At 40.3% G+C, this 20,379-nt stretch overlaps 1 protein-coding gene across 2 annotated transcripts in view; it reads left to right on the forward strand.

Annotated features, from left to right (window-relative positions):
- Window positions 1-2,926: 2,926 nt before the first annotated feature.
- FNDC3A (fibronectin type III domain containing 3A) overlaps window positions 2,927-20,379 on the forward strand; it is a 113,216-nt gene continuing 95,763 nt past the window's right edge. Inside the window, exon 1 of one of the 2 annotated variants that reach the window (XM_014250103.2) lies at window positions 2,927-3,007. The gene's annotated coding sequence lies outside the window, so the exon portion shown is untranslated. Of the gene's footprint in view, window positions 3,008-14,183; window positions 14,285-20,379 lie in introns of those variants that run through there. The other variant, XM_014250106.2, reaches the window with a different exon arrangement.

The raw sequence follows: 20,379 nt of genomic DNA on the forward strand, positions 1-20,379 counted from the left end.
TTCTGGATAAACACAACTCAATGCAAATCTGAAATAATGATTGGTGTAACACCAAGTCTTCACAGTTGTCTGCAGACAGTAACTTGGTTTGATGGAAAAAGCGAGAGCCAGAGAAGGAGGGCATTACAATACACTCACAAATGTATGTTAACAGGGTACTCTGCAATACAATTTTGAATTTGTCTCCTCACCTCTCCTCTGCTGGATTTAGCTACAATATTAATTTCATAAATGTTCATCATTAGCACTTGGATGTGTATCTGGTACATCACTGTAAAGAAATTCTGTCTTGAATGAATCCTTCTGGGAAGTTCTGCAGTGGAAGAAAGCAAAAGCATTTGATCAATCATCTAGAAGTACCTGAGAACCATATGGGCAACTTAGATTTGTAAATAATTCCAATCTAGTTTAGTTTTGGTTTAGAAAAATCCATTTACTCACAAGCCCCTAAAGAGAGACAAAGAGGTCCTTATACTGGTTCCCTGATGCCTTCCATCCACTTTTAATATTATTCAGATTTCTAGGTAATTTTAACTGAGCTTCCAACAGAAAATGGAATTTCATATACAGTTATTTATAAACCTATGAGCTAAAAAGGAAGGAAGCAGGTGAAGAACTGTGCCATGCAGTGCAAACTTACACACCACCAGGACCAGAGTTTGGATGGGGAGAAGAGCCCTAAACACTGTCATCTATCCCCTGTCCCAGCTCTGTGTCTGCACCCATACACCCAAAACACCACACAGATTTCTTGATTTTACCTGCAAGGGAAGTGCAGGGGAAGCACCCCTGGGAAGCCAGGAGGAGGAATGAAGGACACTCCCTCCCAGGGCTCTCAGCAGTGTGGCACATACAATCGCTGCTGCATCATCACTTCAAACTGTACAGTCTGACACAAAGCCAGGATCTCTGGCTGCCTACAGTGGTGTCCACGGCCACTGCTGCCACTGCTGTTCTTGGCCCCACTGCCACCAGTGAGTGGTGCCTGAGAAAAGGAGCTGTGGAAACCCTTTGCTGTATACCATCACAACTGCTGGCCCATTCTGGAAAGCTGTACTGAAACTGAAATAAGGCAGGAAAATCAGTGATCTTCCAACAGCTGCAACTGGCAAATATCTCCAGTTTATGCCCCTGAATGGTACGACCCACTAATGCTGTGCAGTGGCATTTGTTCAGCCCTGACTCATAGACAGAAGAATGCCTCTGAATGAATCACCAGCAGCATTTTCCGCAGTATCTAACGAGGTAGCTCATCCAAATATTGATCAGTCCCAAGCCTCTCTAGTTTTTGAGATCTGAGATATCACAGTGTAGTATGCTATTCACCATTAAAATTCTGCATTTGGGAAAGGGGGCCTATAGTGAGAAGCCAGGTGATGACCAAACATTGGTTGGTGCATCCTTTGTTGATAGGAGCTACCTTCTGCCTGCTGGGAAGCTATCAAAATTATATGAACACTGCTGAAATGCAAGAAAAATAGGAACTTAGTAAGCTAATAACAGAGAGCTTTAAGGCAATTAACAAAAACACTTCATAAAATGTCTCATTCAGTTTGGTCCATTGCTGCAGAAGGTCATTAAGCCAAACACTGTAGTAAAATAATTTTGATCCATAGCAGCTGAAAGGACAAATATTAAGCAAAGGATAATCACAAATTAGCATTCAGGACACCAGCTAAATATTGCAGGTGTTGAGGGAAGATAGCTCCTCTCTGCATAAGTGCCTGGAAAAGCACTTTTCTTCCCCTTTGCTCTGTGATGTTGGACACTATGTTCTTGGGCAGCAGGCAGGGGACACCTCAGGTGCCCACAGTCCTGCTCTGCTCACCCTATACCCTTTGACTTTCGCTGTGATAGTGGCTGTATAAGGAAGAGGCTACCCTTCCTACCCTTCACTTCACACAGCAGGAGCCCAGACTGGGCCAGCCCACCCCCATGATTTGAGTTGTGTGTTACAGGAATTCCTACTGCAGAAACCGCACAAAACAATCGAGAAGAAGCTTCACAAGAAGCAGTGCAAGCGCATCAGTGGGGTGGCTTTGATGCCCAGTATCTCCACAAAGCACACCTCTGCTGTCCCAACTGATCACCATAATTGACAGAACCCACAGTCATGGACTACATGAACTCAAAGGACATTTCGTGGATGTTTATAGGTATTTTGCAAGGTGGTCCATCGACTAACAGAATAACATCTGTACATTATATCAAATTATAGGAAGAAAGGTGGTGGTTAGTGAAGTTGTACTGAATAGTGTGAGGCCTGGCCGTGGTGTAAATAGTATGGAATACGGGGTAGAATATGTGCTGGATGTGGCTGGGGTGGAGTTAAATTTCTTCACAGTGGCTGGTATGGAGCTATGTTTTGGGTTTGTGCTGAACACAAGGCTGATAATGTCGAGATGTTTTTGTTATTTCTAAGCAGGGCTTACACAAGTAAGCCCTGACGCCAGACACCAGTACAGGCTAAAGTCAAGGCCCCGATACGGCCGGGCCCCGACCCACTGACCGCTCTGACCCCACTGACCCCTTCCCGCCCCCCGCCGGCCACGCCCTCTCGATAGGCCACGCCCCCACCACACAAGCCACGCCCACACGTCATGGCCCCCGCCCCTCCCTCGGCCGACGCCCCCGCCCTCCCGCACTGGAGCACTCCGCGCAGGCGCACTGCGCGCTACAGCCAACTGCCCCCTCGCGGTCCCCCTAGCCCTCCCCAAAGATGGCGGCCGCGTGCCGCCGGTCCAGGCGGCAGTCAGTGCTGAGGCGGCGGGGCGGGGGCGGCGGCGGCGGGGGGCAGTGACAGGTGCGGGGGGGGCAGGAAGGGGCGGCGGGGCGGCGACGGCCGGGGCGCAGGTACCGCGGGGGGGGGGGCAAAGGGGGGGGGCAAGCCCCGCCCCAGCCGGAGCTGCGCCATCGGGAACTCCCCCTGGCGCTCCCCGCCTCGGCGCCGCTGCCCGCTGGCGGCGGAGCGCGGACCGTTAGCCGGGAGAGCCGCGGGGCCATGGCGGTGAGTAGGCACTGATGGCGAACCGCCGCCTTCCCCTCCGCGGGGCGGCGAGAGGGATGCGAGGGGACGGGGGCGGCGCCGCTGCCTGCCCCCGGTGCCTGAGGAGCGGCGCTCCCCTCCGGGGAGGACCGGGAGCCGGCGCCTCCGACGGAGCCGCGCGAAAGAAACTTTCTGTCTGCCTCCCCTCCGTCGCTCGGAGGTGCCTCTGCCGGCCGGGGCGCGGGGATCCGCCCGCTGTCAGCCTCTGCCGGGCTGCGGCGCGGCGGCCGCGGGAGGAGGCGGTGGTTGAGCCGGAGAAAGAAGCAGATGCGGAGCGCGACCAGAACAGCTGAGCCGGCTCTGACAGGCGGGGAGGAGAAGGCAGTGGTGGTGTTCGACACCTCTTTCTCGTTGTTGTTGTTATTGTTGTTGCTCTCCGCGAAGCCTTAAAGGTTCCCTCATAACGCCCAGCTAAGGGGATTGAGCTTCTCTATGTAGGTAAAACAGTCTTCCCGAAACACACGGTAATCATCTTGCCGACTCCTAGCAGAGGCATGATTCTTTCAGCCAGATTTACTCCCGATTCTCCCCTCCCTGAGTATCGCCCAACCTAAACAGAAACTTTTCATTGCTTCCAGGCAACTTAGAAAGTGAAACCAACTAAAAGCAAAAATGAAACTTTTCAGCTGATTTTTATTGTTGCGAAGTAAAGAAAATAAGCAGCAGAAACAAGAGAAAATATATTTGGTAGGAGAAAATGTTATAAATGGCACCTGAAAATGTGTTAGTCATTTGTTTAACCCTGACAAAGGCAGTTTATTAGCCACCTTGCATGTCAAGTGTTATTCTAGAACATTTTGCGTTATGAAGTAATTTCTGTGAAATGTTCCTTGCTTTTAGAATTTAAGTCTGCATTTGATCAAATGCATACCTGATTAGAAATGCCTTAAATTTTTAAGGAGACTTACAATCTCTAAATTTTTTGCTGCCAGAGTACTTCTGGCAGCTTCTGTCTTAGAAGCTGTAGTACCCAGTCCTGCTAGGCTTTCTGCATAAAAGAAGCTATTTTGTTGTTATGGCAATGGGAAACTTTCTGCTTTATACAGCGTAGAAATTTAACTGATGTGAATCTGCATCCGTAGATGTGTTTATTTTCTGTGTTGTGAAATAGTATGAGTCACAGCAAATCAGTGGTCCTTAAAATTCAGAGAGGATGATCAGTTACATTTTTTTTGCCTCTTTTTTGTTTTTTTAAGAAATGGTATCAAATAATTATGAAATTCATTCACATGATGATTGGGGAAGTAGCAAGGTGTCAGGAAGGGAGAAAGCTGTACACACATGTGAAAGTCAGAAGTAGTTGAGTATCTCCAGCACTCAATGTTGGCAAATTGGATAGAGTTCTTGACAGCTGGTGTTTCTACTAAGCATGAGGGAGTAGGAAGGGTTCTGGTCAATTTTGAAAGCATGGCATCTAGTCTAGATTCACTTTGTGTACACAAGTCATCTTGAAACACATATATTGAATCTGCAAGTTGTTTGTGCAAACTACACCAGAACGATTTTTCTGGTGACTCTGGAGGAGGAAACTGATGTGCTGTATCCGTTCCACAGCCAATTTTCACATCTGATTTTTAGCAGATGAAGCCCTGATTAAGAGAGAGATCCTTGTCCTCAGAAAGGCCAGGACTCAGTGATCTGTTGCTTAGATCACTTGGTCAGGGGGTGAGCAATCTGCTTTGAGCAAAGTCACAGGCTGACTACTGTAGATAATAATATTAAAACAGAATTAGGTGAGTGTCTCAGGGGTTTCTTTCAGGTCAAATGGAGCTCTTCTGAGGCTTTTTGCTGTATGACAAGTTCAAGATGTATGAGTTACATTAAAGCATTAAAGTTACCTGATTTCAGTTCATTAACGGCATTTCTACCTTTTTCAAGTTGGAATTTCTACTAGTTTGTGAACTTAAAACTCAAAAGCTTTAGATTTTTATGGGCAGTGATGTAATGGAGCTGCAGAAACTTGAATTATGATTTGGACTAATAACTCATTTGCTTTGGGCTGTGAGTTCTGTGGATCTTGGGATGCTTTTCTTTGTTAACCTTTGCCTTGTGGCCATTTAATTTTACTTGAATTTGGACCTCCATCAGCTAACTCAGTGTTATGCTGATGATAATTTTGGCTGAAGATCTCAAAGAGATCCTTTAGAATTGTTATTGCAGCTTTAACTGCTTAACTGAATATGTGTCTGCAGTGTTCTATCTTAGGACTTGACAAAAACTCTTAAAGCCTGACTTTAGGAAAGGTTCAATTTTTCATCCTTGTCAGTACTTTCCTATGGATGGTTTTAACATCTAAATGCTTTTAGACGATGCCACAATTTCCCTTGCTGGCGGGTGGCTTCTGCAATAGTGTATGCTGTTATACATGTGTTGGTCTCTAGAAATACTGAACTCTGGGAAGGTGTTAATGTGCTGGTGTTCTGATTGTCTATTGATGCTTCTGTCAGTAGCAAATCCTATAACCCAGCCCCATCCTACTTTTTGGGTTGAACTGGCAAACATGCGGTCTTGTTCATTCTCAGACAGACAGGTATCAGAGAAGACAGTTTTTGTGAGGATGCAGGCCTACTTCCTAGACAGTGTTGTCAGAATCCATTGATGTTCCTTGTCAGTGCCTTCTGGAACCTCAGGAATTTGTATCTTCCTCTAGCAACTTTGTATCTTTTTTTGACCTCCACTGTCTAATTGTTGTGGGATTTCTAGTTCAATTTCTGCAAAAATGTCTACAGATAATGTCATGTTCCATCAGTGCATTTCTGTTATCTAGAATATGAATTGGATTCTCTCTGTTATAGGTGTCAATAACACTTCTTTATTTTATTATTGATTTCTTTAAGACTGCTGGCTTGGGGAAATTCCCAGGCAATTTGTAGTAAATTTCTACTTCACTGCAATTTAGACTGCATGAGTTGAATTGAAAGCTGATGTTTTTCCTGTAGGACCAGATCTCAGTAAAAATGGATTTGACTTGGACTGTCAAGTCTTTAGTTTAACTAAAAGATACTGTCTGTATCTCAGGAAGGCGATAATAGTTTGGAATGAGTACACTGCAGCTTTTTCTGTTCAGCAAACATGAGCAATGTTTATTTTGCTCATGGGGCCAGTGTTTCCTGAGCTACAGAAATGACTGGTTTTTTGCTTGTTCTTCACCATATACAGTAAACTTTGAGCTTCCTTAATGCTGATGTTCACCTGATGTCAATAGAAAAACACTATCAGCCTTTTCCTTAATCTTGGCTATTCATGAAGTGTAATGGCTGTGTTTTGTCCAGTAGTATTTCAGATTGTCGTCCTCAGGTCTGTATTTTGTAGGGCTGATGAGGTAGAAGGATGTTTAGGAAATCTCTGTAACACTTAATACTATTACATGTTTCTTACAGATTGTCATCTTTAATTGTTCCAATTAATTTACATTTGGTTTCAGATGGAACAAATATTTGGAAGTAATTTTGTTTTCCCCCCAGAAATCTGGTCCTATTCCAGCTGCTGACACACTCTTGAGCCTGTAACCACTGAAAATCTGCAGACTTTTTTTGCTAACTTGTCATAGATGACTATAATGAAATGTAAATTAAAATAGCATTTCCAATGCTCTTTTGTCAATAATGAAATAGAATTTTTAGTTGTTCCTTTCATGGTGGACTGTTGATGTACTCACTTTTTAGGTTATGCACCTTTTCTTGGTTGTATTAATAATCTGTTTTGGTTACAACACATGCTGCAGAAACTGTTGGTCTTCACTTTGATAGCACAGTTGTGTAGAGGACTGTGTTATTACTCTTCTTGGATGTATTGATTTTGAAAGCTTTTGTATTCAGAATTGCAGTATCTCAGGAATGGAATATCCTTTTATTTTCAAAATACTTTATTAAAACTTTAGCACCATGCTCATCAGTGATGTCTTCACAGCACATTTCAAGCTGAGTTAGACTGGACATACTTAGCCCTCTTCGTTCATGGCTTCAATAAATTTTCACTGTTTATGTCTAGGCAAGCACATTTGTTTACCTCAGTCTCACCAGACCTACCAATATATCTACCAGTTCTTTTAACAGAATTAATATTTTTGTCTCCCTTTAAGTTTTTATTTTTTTCAGGATATGTGGACCTTCTGGTCATGCTGTTCTGTAGTCAGAACATCACTTAGGTTAACATTGGTATCCTCTCTTTCAGTTTAATACGTTGAGCATCAAACACCACCCAACAGAAGCTCACTGAAGTTAAACAGGAGCACTGAACACACCTATGGTGTACCTCCCCACAATATTACTGCCAGAGTTGTTCCAAAGCATTTAGGACAGATGAAAAGATAACTCTGCAAAATTCTGCATTTATAGAGAGTAGAAAATATTGTATCTTATTATATATTTAATTACTTGGGACATAACAAGTTGTCAAAAATTAAATTCTCTACAAGTTTGCAATCCCAGCATGACCTGTAGAGGTAATTTTTATTAGCCATTAAGAAGAGGAGAACAGCACTTTCTAAGATGTAATAAATGTCTTCAACAAGGCCCAAAAGGATTTATCCTGTGACAGGTATGGATAGGTAGTAACTTTATTCTGTAACTGGAAGTGAAAAGGAATATGCTGGGCACAAATGTTAACTTTACCTTCTGCATAACCGTTCTTTTTGAATCTGCTTTGGGTTTTTTTTTTTGTTCTTTGGTAGAATTTTAGTCTGTGAAGCTCAGTTCTTGTTTGCTTTTGATTTTGAACAACTTGAGGTGAAAATGAATGTGGCAAACCTTGAGCTTTACTATTACTGGCAGTAAAAAGTAAAAAAACTTTGTAGTTCACAAGTGTAAATACTCCCTTGTAAATGGGGGCTGAGTTTCCCCAGTGTATAGACCAAATATCAGTGATATAGAGGATCCTACAAGCATGGGCTGCTGCCCAGCTGTTGTCTCATTTCCCCTCACTAACGTAGCGTACTCCATACTGGATCTTACTCCTTTGATTATAAAATAAATCCTTCTTCTCTAACTTGCAGTTTTTAAACTGCAAGGTTTTGGTTTTTGTTGTTTGTTGTCCTTTTAACTGGAAGAACTGTATCTACTAGATAACTCCACAGAGGGAAATGGATACAACAGAATAGCAAGTCTAGTAATTTTACTCTGTGGCAGAAGAACACATTTTAGGTAAGGATAGCAAATCAAGTAGTAATGATCTGCAAAAAGTGTGCAGTTAGCTGAAAACTAATCTGTAAGCAGAAACTGAATGGATAAGGTTCAGCCACAAACTTTTGTGACTTGCAATGTCTTGGCAATGAGAGAGAGCTGTGACTATAACTATGCAGTAGTATTTCACAATACATATTGATGGACTGTTAGGGGACTTTCTGAATAAATGTCATAAAACACAGGACTTACTATGCCTTTTCAAATCCCGTAGAGTCTATTAAAAATTTAAATGGGGAGGATGACACTATAAGACAAGTATTACCCATTTAGTCTAGTATGAAAGTGGATTGAAGATGTTGAAATGAAGTACTAAGAAGTTAGGACTAAAAGAAGCTGTGGAAGTCAGCAGTTACTCTTGGCAATGATTAGTCTTAGATGCAGCTGAAATGTCTTTTGTTTTAATTTGCTCAGCCTTGCTAATAACTTGACTGCCCCCATTTAAAAATATTAGTTTATATGCACATTCCACTCAGTGCTAGCATTTCAATGGTGAGGATAAGTTACCATAAATCAAGTAATAGATCTTAAAAGTACCCCAGTACATTTAAGTATGTACATCATGGCAACATAGCTCAAAACAAATCAGTTTCTGATTTTGTGACTCTTGTTAACAAATTGATAACTGTTCGGTGTTGCAACTTCATATGTAAAAGAGGAAGCTAAGAGCAGCTTTGTCCTCCTGACTTGATTGGACAATCAAACTAGTTGGTCCCATGGTGTTTTGATTAACTAAAACTTTTCTAGGAGGATGGTGTGGAACTTGGGAGAAGGGATTGCTAATATCTGAGAAACCTGCTCTTGTTTTGCTCATCTTCCCCTTCAGTAGTTGCAGACACTCCTCCACTGGAGAGGTCTTGAACAAATAGCACATTCAGACATTCATGAGTTGCATTCAGGTTGAGATGCTGATTGACTGTTCTGCTTGTTTTTGGTTTCAGGTTTTTTTTCTATGGGGTACAAGTAACTGCTTCAGTGCCACTGTGACTGAGTTTAATATTAGGAAAGTGAAGTACCTAGCAGGGTGCCTCTTGACCTTTTTTACTATCATGGTCTGTAGCTTCATGAATGTGATGCGTTTACACTGGCAGAAACAGTTCCTCTTGACGTACTTCCTCTGTTTATTCCTACATTTAGTATTCATTTGTGTATTTGCACATTTTTGTGTAGAGTCAATCAGGAAACTTCTGTGTTAAAACAGACCAATTCTTATATGATTAATTTTAAACTGCCTCTGACCTACAGTTTAATTCACTTTGTTGACAGTTGCTTGCAGTGGTGCAAGTGGGATCTGCTAGAATGATTTAGCAGAACTGACTTAGAGGAAGTTTAAATTCTTGATAATAGAATGCCCTTCAAATGTGTTTGTTAGGCCTCAAAAGACCTTCTTTTTTGGTGAATTTTTACTCCTGGGAAGTAGTTTTCAAACGCCTGTCTTGATTTGTCTTATTCCTTATGGAAGCAGAGATCTACAGCTTTTCCCAAAGTCAGTGGAGAGAAATTTTAAAGTCTCTTAGACTTGTGGCCTCATTGATCCTACGTCACCTTACATTTGGATAACGCAGTTTTCACTTTTCAGAATGAGCAGGAAAAAGCCGTTTCATAAGAGTTCTTTAAAAGCTGCTTATTCTGCTTGAGTCATGCACTCTTTGTAGCTCCAATACCAGCAACTGTATCTGCAATAAATTTATCTTGCTGTCCAGTTGCAGGCATTAATAAAAATATATCCATATTTTTAGTTTGCCTTCAAGGTATCATATGAAAAATTATTTTGGAAATTTCTCGTTGCTACTCACAGCCTCTGAGAAAAGGGAGTCAATGACAAATGAGGAAGTAGCTTGATTCTTGGCATTGAATTTGCTTGTTTTCTCAGAAACTAAGCGTGTTATTAAACAGAAATGAAGTCAATAGTAACAGTTAAGTGGGAAAGGCCAAGTTGGTTTTGAAGCCATGTGATTTTCAGAAAACAAACTGAAGGAAATCCAGTCCTGGCAGAAGCTTAGAAGAATCTAATTTTGCTGATATAAAAGTAAAACTATGAGGGTTTAAGGAAATTCTTGAGATTTACAAGAGTGTAAAACAAAACATAGTTTAGATCACTGTAGCATAAATAAAGTGGAATTGCATTGCAGATCTTTTACAAGTGGTGCAAAAAATACAATGTGCAGTTCATTGTACTCATTTCTTTTTGGGGTTGATTCCCATGAGTATATAAATGTAAAAGGTTCTCCAAAACAAAGGAAGTCACAGTATTGCACCCTGTGTGTGCGTCAGTGCACTGGATTAATGTACCTGCTAAAGACTAGGTAGAGGTTTGCACCTAGCTGCTGACACTTTGCTCTTTGATTGTAAAATACACACTGTCAAATTAGTTCCAAATAAAATTAGGAGATTAATTCCAATTTGTGTTAGGTTTCCACTTACCCCTTGCTGAAAGCTTAGACTTCTTTGAAGGTATAAGAGGGACAGGCAAATAGGGGGGAAGTACTGAATTATTTATAGGCAACAGCTCCAAGTTGCATGTACTTCATCCAGATAAGGATTGTAAATTTTTTTTTAATAATATAGTAATAACATTTAAAACCAGAATGTGGTGTTTTGAAGTAGTTTCGATTGTACTGGTCTTGCTGTGTACAGTCAAGCGTTCAGCACTTCTGCTGGGCAAGCTGAGCTAGTAAGTGTCCATGAACATATTGTGCCTTTATGGATGACTGGTTTATAACTGTCTAGTTTTTCCTCTATGTAGTCTTCACCTTCAAAAGTTTAGTTTCCTGCATCAGCTACTATTAAAAACTTAGCCTCTTTGGCTCAGATTCAAAAACTGTTGGCTCATAAATACAAATGCATTAAACTTGAACAGCTGGGGTATTTTCAATTATCTACTACGCATTCTTATATAGGTTATAGTACCCATGGCATGAATGCATGAACTGCATTTGAAACTGCTCCTAAATCATTGCTGTTTACAGTCTGGAGTATGAAGGTAACCTGAAATAAGTATTAATTTACTATAGCACACTAAACCCTGCAATGCTAAGGTTTGCTGTTGTGGGATTGGCAATTTTTGCTCCAAGTAGATCAGGAGGTGACTGTTGGGCACGAGTCAGATCCGGTAACTGTTTGGCTGTTGACATGCAACTTGCACTTGCTCAGCAGTCAGTGCTTCCTTCATAAGAGTACTGCATTAATTTTACACCTTTTAATGTTCACCTTCCAGTGGTAACGTAGTATGAGCAGAGTTGTGGATCATGTTTCTCAGACTCAGAGAATTATGTTGAATGAGTGTCTGTAACAACACTTGAAGTATTTCCAATAGATGTTGTAGATTCTTTTTTTTTTTTTTAATAGGAACATCCAGTGCTTATTAAAATCTCTAGTGTATCTTCACTCTTAAGTGACTGTCAGACTTTGTCGATTTACTTTATGAAATGATACTATTTTTATCATTTTCCTGTATTGCCTATCTGAGACTTTAGTATTATGACCAGCGCTGAAGGGAATAGCCATTTCATTTTCACTGTACTTAAAAGGAGATTGACAAATTAGTGAAAGAGAAATGTTCCCCAAAACACCCTTCTTCTAACAAAAAATAGTCCTTATCTGTTCTGTTGGAAAGTATTTTATCAAATGTTCCAGGAAAACATTTCTAAAACAGGAAAAGTACTTTATGAGGAACAAAGTGTATATTTTAAATAAATAACATATCAATAGAAAATATTAGTTCAGAACTGAAAAAGGAAAGCAAGTGTACTGTAATTGCCACATATGAAACTCTTTGACTGGAAAATGTGGTAAATGTACAGGGAGGGAGAGAAATTAAAATCCTTCTGCTCAGTTCTGATTCTTAAAAACAAATACAAAACTCTTCAGCATGCTTCATAACTTTAATAGCTCAGCTACACCTTATGGATCTCTGGGTAATTATATTCTAATACATTTCTACACCAGCTGCATCACTCTATCTGAGCTTTTTCCAGTAGTGCATTAAGTGATATTACTAACATCTGTTGTATATTCTTTGTTCTTTCCTCTTCACCCTAGGGCTACATTGGAATAGTCTAGAATTTTTGCTCATTTTAGCATATTTGTACATCTTGGGCACTTCTGTTTGTCCACTCTTTTCTCATAAATTCTTAGAAAATTTTTACAAGTCTGAAGTTGTCAGGCAAGGAAGTACATTTTGAGGGCTGTAGAAAATAAAAAAGTATACACTTATCTCACAGTAGACACTAAAGAACAGACATTGGTGAGTATTTACTTATAAATGTCTCAATCACAGGTAAAGTTTAAATAGTAGCTTACATCTTTTTGAAGAGTCAGACCTGAGGCTCTAATCTATATAAAATAGGGCTTTTTTGCTTCAGCTGTTTGAAAGGTATTTGTTTTTCAGGTGTATCTGCTGTCTCCATATTGGAGAAGGCAGAATAGAAGCATTTAATACATTACTATTGGGTGGTGGTTTTACGGTCTTCTAGGTTCTGTAAATTCATTTCTTGGTCTTTGCCAAAACTCGAGTGTTGTCTCCTGTTCAGAGAAGCTTTTATTTCTTGCTGGAAGTTTTCTGGGCTGGAGGATGGGCCTTGCCTGTGGTTCCTAGGGAAGTGTAGCTGCATGAAGACCCAGGTGAAGAAGGAATGCACACCTACTCTGCAGTGCTGAACCTACTGGGAAAACATACTTTATGGCAACCTGGAATTGGCAGCTGTAATATGGTACTGCTTGAAGCACGTATGAAGCTGCAGTACTTACAAAGAAATAATGAAAAAGCCCATAGGTTTGTTACTTCTTGTGTAAGAGCAACATGCAGTTTGGAAACATTTAGTATTGATTTCATTAAACCAGTTTCTTACACTGCGCGCTTCTGTGTTAGGTTCTTTTGTCTTGTCCCCGCTTAAACTTCTGTCCTTGTGTGGTGTAGAATTCACGGCTCTTCTGAACAGCTCGCTGGAATAATAAAAGTTTGTGTATGTTGTTCACTAGATTTGACAGAATTAGGATGTGAAAGAGTATTAAGTTGCTGTAAGCATTGTGATGATACATAGGTAGAGGAGCAGTACTCTGTAAATCATAAAAACTGAGGAAAAAAACAGCAATGCAAGTTTCTCCTTCAGTGGGCTTCAGCAATACCACTGTGTAGTATGGCCGTATAAGTCCTCTAGTTGTAAATAAATCAAATAATTATATTTTGTATCAAATTTGATAGCTAGAAGCAGTGAATCTCTAGGAAAAGAGTGGTCCATATGTTTTTCTTGTACACAGCACTAGCTGTGTTACTAGCTTTCACTACATTTATCATAGTAGTGCCTACATCCCACCTGAACTGGAAAGCCTGTTTGTGTAGGATGTTCATGTGAAAGTGTAACTTTTTAATTTGTAGCTATCCTCTAATGCAGCCTTCCTATTTTAGGAGAAAGGCCAGATTATAAAGCAGTTCTGTTATGGGCAGTTATGTTATTGGTATGTCTTCCAAAGTTTGAGCCTTAGATGTCCAAGTTTGAGTTTTGATTAGCATTGTCACTGTTGCTTTGAAATTTGAATTGAGAATCTGACAGCTTTTAAGAGCTTAGAGGCAAGCAATCATCTTCTCTCTGGTTTCTGATCTACTGTAAACTATTCAACTTTGGCATTATGTGTTGTATTTTGTTTGACTAATGTTCTGGAGTTCATAGGAGAATTCTGCTTGACAGAGTCTTTGGAGATTGCCTTCTTCAGCCCTTTGGTAGGACCTTGCATGGTCAGGTTTTGATTTTCAACAGCACTGGTCTCCAAATTTTTTGGTCATGTACCCCATAAGTAAAGAATGTTTTAAGCATGCACTTCCCATATATGTAATCTTTTTAATGATATGCATATGCTGTTCTATTGATATATGTATACTATAAAGCATATGAAAAAAAAAAAAAGGAAAGTAAGATGGAGATGAAAACCAGTATTTAAATTTCTTTCAGTGAAAAAAATATTTTCTTCTCACATGCCAAGAGTTTGACTTGTGCTGGAGCCTGTGTTTACCCCTTTTGGAGACTACAGGATTAAGAATTTTGCAGCCTCTCGGGGCAAGGTATGTCAGTGCTACACCACTCTCATTGTCAAGATACCCTTGTTTTTATCTTTGTGGGCAGACAGAATTTCCAGTGGTGCAATGCATGCCCATCACAGAATCATAGAATATGCTGAGTTGGAAGAGACTTGTCATGGTCATAGATCCCAACTCCTGGCGCTGCTCAGGACACCCCAGGAGTCACACTTTGTGTCTGAGAGCATTGTCCAAACTCTTGTGCTTTTGCAACACACCTTCGGGAAGAGTTTGATTTAAAGCTCTCAACCAGCATCCTTCAGGTAGCAGGTGACCCCTGGCTACTCTAGTGCTCTTAACTTCTCCTTGTCTTCCATGGGCCTAAGCCTAGGAAGTCTTTGTGGCATCTCTCTTATACTGGGCGGAGGAGGAGGTGTCTGAGAAAACTGAACGCAGTATTCCAGATTCCAGCTTATTACCACTGAATAGCAGGGAATAATCGCCTCCCTCAGCCCATTGGCTGTACTTCTCTGATAATACAGCCTCATATGCCTTCGTTGCTACAGGACACGTGCTGCTGACTCATGCTGTTTTACCTTGGTGATCCAGCTGATATAATGCTGATGTGTTTTTCAGAGACTACCCTTAAGATCAGCTGCTAGTCTCTTGGAGGTGGAAATGCTGATCCTTTGCATGTGCAGAGGAAATGCACTGAATGCACTGCCCAGTGATCTCAGCCTTGCAACACCCTTAACCGTTAGTGAACAACTGACACAGTAAAAAGCAGTGTTGTATTGTGCTTTACAACTTGAGGGTAATGCCACAGAAACAGTTAAGGACCAAATCTGAAGGCATTTAAGGATTGAGTTAAATTGTCATTACAGCTCAGGAAGGCAAACTTGCTTATGGAACTATGGAGTGGAACACAGTTCTTGAGCTTTGACATCATTTAGCCTTTTGCCTTGTTAGTGTAATTCATTCCTTAAAGGTTCCTCAGGCATAAGCCCTGGAGTCTAAACAAATCACATCCAGTAAATTTAGATACCCTCACTCTGTTTCAGGTTTGATAGGCTTCAGAAAAGTCTTTCAAGGTATTTTCAAATTCATATGATAATAGGGAAAATTAATAGCAGTTCAGGTGGGAATAGTGGGCAATAGGTAGGTTACAATGCAAGTCTCGTACAGAGCATTAACCTACACAATTTGGTTGTAAAGTCAAGAAACCCTGTTCAGGGCAGATTCAGTGTGGACTGAGTTTGCAGTCCTGAATTGACTTTGAATATCTGCTACTAGTTCAGTATATTCAGTAGCAAGACTAGAGATGAAATAGTTGTTCATGCAGCAGTTGTTGCTGTGCATGAAACAGTGTAGATTTCTAAATGACTGCATTTAATGCTCCACCAGTAGCAAATTACTTCTCAGTTGCTTCTGTGCTTAGCAACTGAGAATTATCTATTCATCTAATGTGTCCTCTTCCTTGTCTGGTCCCTTTTAATATGTCCATAAGAATAGTGCAGTGAGTAGGCCTTAAATAAATCCTTTTGTTCATCCCACATGCTATTTTACCCCTTCTGAAGGCTGCTGCATCAAAGTTTTCAATGATACAGAAAACCTGACAATAAGCTAGTGAATTGTTTGTAGTGGTTCTGCAGGCTGAACCTTACCTGTTTCCAAATGCAAGTTGTTTTTCTTATAACCTTTTCAATACCTCATTAAGTCCTGAGTATATCCAGAAACTAGATGGAATTGGAGGACAGTTACATCATCCAGAGCAGCTTTATGAGGATTAAGGATGAAATTATGGTATCCACATACTTTGCTTTCAGTATTTTCAATATGGAACGATGTTCAAGAAGTTGTTTCTAACACTTGGAACAGTTAGCAACAGTTTTAAGTCAGAAATTGGAGGCAAACCTTGGGAAGTTATTCCAGCAGAGATGGTAGGTATTTGCAGCCAGAGGCAGGAGAAACATCCTCCATCCATGTTGCTAAGGGAGGTAACCTGTTGATATAACTGATAAAGCCTTTTGGCAAGCCTGTGTTTGACTGTCCACTTTTATTATTCTGTCCTTGTCAGAATCAACCCTTCACAGGACTGAGTTCATTATTTTTAGTTTTAGAAATAGAAGCTTTACCTTTATGCATTAATACTTTTTGTTCTGCCTAACTTTTTAAGCTATTCATGCCATTTTAGTTGACTGAAATGACTCAGTCTCTTATCACTGTCATGGCTTGTCATTTCCAGACTTCCTTTTGACTTCCTTTTTTTCAGTTTTTCTGAGAGGCAAGTTAAAATGTTCTGTAATGAGAAGCCAAGAACTCATACCTTCCCTTCCTATTGGAAACTTACATGGCTCAACAACTCTGTATTTACTGTTAATATTTAAGGACTGTCCATTCAGTTTTAATCAATCTGTTCTGTTTTTCTAGTGAAGAGAAATGCTCTCTAATGCCAAGTAAGATTTTAAGCTTCTTTTTCCAGTCCACTTATTACTACCTTTTTCAGCAATATCAATCACCAGAAGGTTTGTATGAAGCTAATTGGACAAGGTTTTTTCAATCTTAATTGTGTTTTAGTTCTTCACAAATAACTTTGCAATATTTGCCTCAGATTATTGTTTGCTAGCAGAACTAGGTTGCCCCTTTTACAACCCAGTATTGAATGCAAAACTTGTAGTTTTCTTCCAGACCTCTGAGACTTTCTTAGGATCCAAGTTATTTTCAAGTCTTTCAAAGGTCTAGATAAATATCTTCAAGAGGTCTTGAATGCAAGCTACTGGGATCTGCTGATCTAAAGGCTCTGTGCACATTTGAGATCCTTGCATTGAATGTGATATAATTTATTTCCAAGATATGTTTATTGTGTACTTCTGCTTGTCTTGATGCCAACCTTTTGTACATTTTAGCTGACTTCTCTTTCCACATACTCTCTCTTTTCAAATTGGTATCTTTCTTTGTCCTCATAGCAAAAAAAAAAAAAAAAAAGCACCTCCAGTGGTAACATACCACATCTTACTGTGTGACCATATTACGTGCACTGACTTGTACGGATTGCTGCCTCCCAACTACTGATGGGGAAAAGGCTTTTGATGAACGTATAGTATAGACCCACATTGGTGTGGAGTTTAAACCTTTAGTCTTCAGGACTAGTTCAGTGACATTGCAGAGAAATCTAATATTGTATTGTCAAGAAAACATTTATTTTTTTCCTAGATTGATTACACAGTCTGACAGGTAGCACTTTTATTATTGTTGTAGAGGGTGTCAGGAATAACATTCTACATAGTACCTCCTGTCAGGGTTTATCGATGAGCAGTGTGCTCTGTCTCCAGAATAAATCAAATGCTTGAATCCAAACATGGAATTTAGCTGTGTCCCAGTTAAGGCACTAAAGACTGGATGCCAAAGGTGGACTACCAACTTAAGCCCTTGGGTGCATGTGGGAACCTGATTTTCATACAAATCAAATCATTAAACACCTATGCAAGTGAATGGAAAGCTGCCTGGTGGAAGAGGAGTGGAAGAGAACCTGAGGGTGCTGGTCAGCATCAACTGAACATGAGCCAGCAGTGTGCCCAGGTAGCCAAGAAGGCCAATGGCATCCTGGCCTGTGTCAGCAATAGTGTGGCCAACAAGAGCAGGGCAGGGATTGTCCCCCAGCCCTGGTGAGGCCACACTGCAACCCTGTGTCCAGTTCTTTGTCCCTCACTACAAGGACTTTGAGGTGCTGGAGTGTGTCCAGAGAAGGGCAGTGGAGCTGGGAAGGGTCTGGAGCACAAGTCTGATGACAAGCAGCTGCTTGATGGAGCTGGGGGTGTCTAGCCTGGAGAAAAGGAGGTTCACGGTAGACCTTGTCACTCTCTACAACTGCCTGAAAGGAGGGTGTAGCCAGGTAGGGGTTAGTCTCTTCTCCTAGGTAACAAGTGATAGGACAAGAGGAAATACCAAGTTGCACCAGGAGAATTTTTAGGTTGGATAGTAGGAAAAAATTCTTCACCAAAAGCATTGGCACAAGCTGTCCAAGGAAATGGTGGAGTCACCCTTCCTGAAGGTATTTAAGAGATATGTAGACATGGTGCTTAGGGACATGATTTAGTGCTGGGTTAATGGTTGGACTTGATAATCTTAAAGGTCTTTCTCAACCTAAATAATTCTAGGAATTAATGAACCTGAGACCAGATGTTAGACATGTTCAGAGCTACTCCTGTCTTGGAAGGCCTGAACAGGTTGTAATGACATATGTATTTGAGTTAGTTTAGGTTATGTTTAATTCTCACTGGTGTTCAATTTGATAGGCATGCTTTGATTTATGCCTAATAAATGGTGATCACACTGAGTGTATCATAAGTTACAAATTCCGTCAGAAGTGTCTGATAAAGGCAATTAGTGCTTTCTGATACAAGAGGCCAGTGATTATCATGATGGCTTGGAAATAATGAGCTCCATTTACCTTAAACACGGGGAAATTCAAAACAGCTTAGGTCAGGAGTGTGTTGCATTATTGCTTGAGGGGTTGGAATTACGTTTCTCTCTGTGACAATTTAGATAGTAGCACAAAATATTTGGAGCTGTAAGACCAATAAATGGTGTGACATCAAGCCTGGTTGTAGCTGTTGTTGGAGGAGGGATGCCTTGATTCTAATCTTGCTTTCAGGCTGTGCAGGCATGTGCATTCATGACATTAAACAGTCATTGGATAATATCCTAGGAAGCTTACCATCAAACTTGCTGGCTTGAAAGGTAATCCAAACAACTTTCATCAGCCCTCTGCCCACCTGCAGATGTGGCAGAGACTGATTGTAGACTGAAGGATTTGTTTGTTGACGAGGAAAGCTTTTAAAGTAAGGTAGGAATAAAAAACCCTGTCCTTACTGCTTGAGAGACCAATTAGTCTGGCTAAGCAGGTATAAATAGCTTGGCATAGGCATTGATGAATTCTTAAGTAATCACAGATAGGTTTGAGTGTTTTAACCTAGAGAGATTTTTCTTTCTCCCCAATTTAAATCTTCGCACACCATACTGCATAAGGAAATGAATCACCTAAATAATTTTAGAATGCATTTTTCTTGAAGTTCCTAGTTTTACAGTAGGACAACCATCAGAATGGGAATAGTTGAGCTGTCCTGTATATGTGTAGCGGTACAAGAGGCCTGTAGTGCTTTGTTAATGCATGAGTCCTCTTGTACTGAGAGCACTGTAATACAGATTTCAACCCACAGCAGAGCTACAGCATCCACCCTAGAGGGGCAAGCCAGTAAAAGCAGTCCATTGGGTGGGATGAAGTTTTAGACGATGCCTCTGAGTAGAAAGCTGTACCAGCTAGACAAATATCTCTAGAGCTTGCTATTGAAGTTAGTGTCATTAAGATGACTTTATCACTTCTTCCATTTTATCAGGTATTTTTCCATTTGAAGTTAATGCTCTAACTAGTAAATACCTCTGTTTATGAGTAGACAGCATATCTGAACTAGAAGTTTGGAAGTCTTTGTAGGAAGTTTCAGCAGACAGATGATGTCAAGGCAAAAAGCCTGTAGCACTTCTGGCTGTCAGGCTTTGTAACTCTAAAATTGTATTTACTTTTTTTCACCAGGCTACTGTAAATACTGGCTAAGAGAGGCAGTTCTGCTTTAGAAATACTGTACAAGCTTCTTCTCAGCCTAATATTTATGTCTATGTTTGATGTAAAGCACTGTTTTCAGAAGCAAAATGTGATTAACTTGTGGGAATTCTGAATGTGCCATTCACCCCTAGTGAATTCTTTCCATCTGTCTTTCTGTTTTGTGAATAAATATCAGTTTCTCAATTCTTGTTGATCTAATTATTTTTTCATTTCAAAAGCTAAGTATACTAGGTCAAGCTGGGATTGAGTTAAGACCAGTACAGTAAACCAATGTAATTTACTGATATTTTTTTTAAACAAAATTAAATGCAATTTCAAAAGCAGCTTCTTAGACTTGCAGTACTTATTTCCAGCATGGAAAAATGTTAATCTCCAATGTTTTAGGTCTTAATTCTTCCTTCCAGTCTTCATATATCACTAAGATGCAAAATGTCATCATATGTTACTTATGACTTGTTAATATAATTGAATATAATATAATATATTATATGAATATATAATATGAATATGAATTATATTA

Source organism: Pseudopodoces humilis, chromosome 2, assembly GCF_049639895.1.
Source record: "Pseudopodoces humilis isolate 2021_Gansu_Grassland_sample_001 chromosome 2, ASM4963989v1, whole genome shotgun sequence".
In the NCBI taxonomy this organism is placed as follows: Eukaryota; Metazoa; Chordata; class Aves; order Passeriformes; family Paridae; genus Pseudopodoces; species Pseudopodoces humilis.